Below are 525 nucleotides of genomic sequence, written 5' to 3'. Positions count from 1 at the left end.
TATATATATATGTATGTATGTATGTATATATGTATATATGAGTGTATGTGTGTATGTATGTGTTTTCATGGGTGTATGTCCTCCAATGATTCCATCTACGTAGGATGATCGCCACAATAGGAGACAATAGTCTGAATGAAAGTGTGAACAGATAGCTTGAAATAAAATTTAGCGACTGCTGTTTACGTTTAAACGTAAGGCTATATATACTTTATTTGAATCTATAGAGAAAGAAATGCATACATGCATACAAAAATACGCACTAACATATACATACATACATATATATGCATATATGTGTGTGTGTGTGTGTGTGTGTGTACATGTACGTGTGTGTATATATATATATATACCTACATACATACAGCTACAGACATATATATGCATGTACAAATATGCATATTCATTCATACATACATGCATACATACATACATACATACATACATACATGTATATATATATATATATATATATAAAAACAAAAGTAAATGAGTATATGCATATATACGTACAGGTATGTGCAT

The sequence above is a fragment of the Octopus bimaculoides genome, chromosome 2 (genome assembly GCF_001194135.2).
Source record: "Octopus bimaculoides isolate UCB-OBI-ISO-001 chromosome 2, ASM119413v2, whole genome shotgun sequence".
NCBI classification, from domain to species: Eukaryota; Metazoa; Mollusca; class Cephalopoda; order Octopoda; family Octopodidae; genus Octopus; species Octopus bimaculoides.
The sequence above is the reverse complement of the archived record's forward strand: the minus strand, read 5'-3'. Positions refer to the sequence as shown.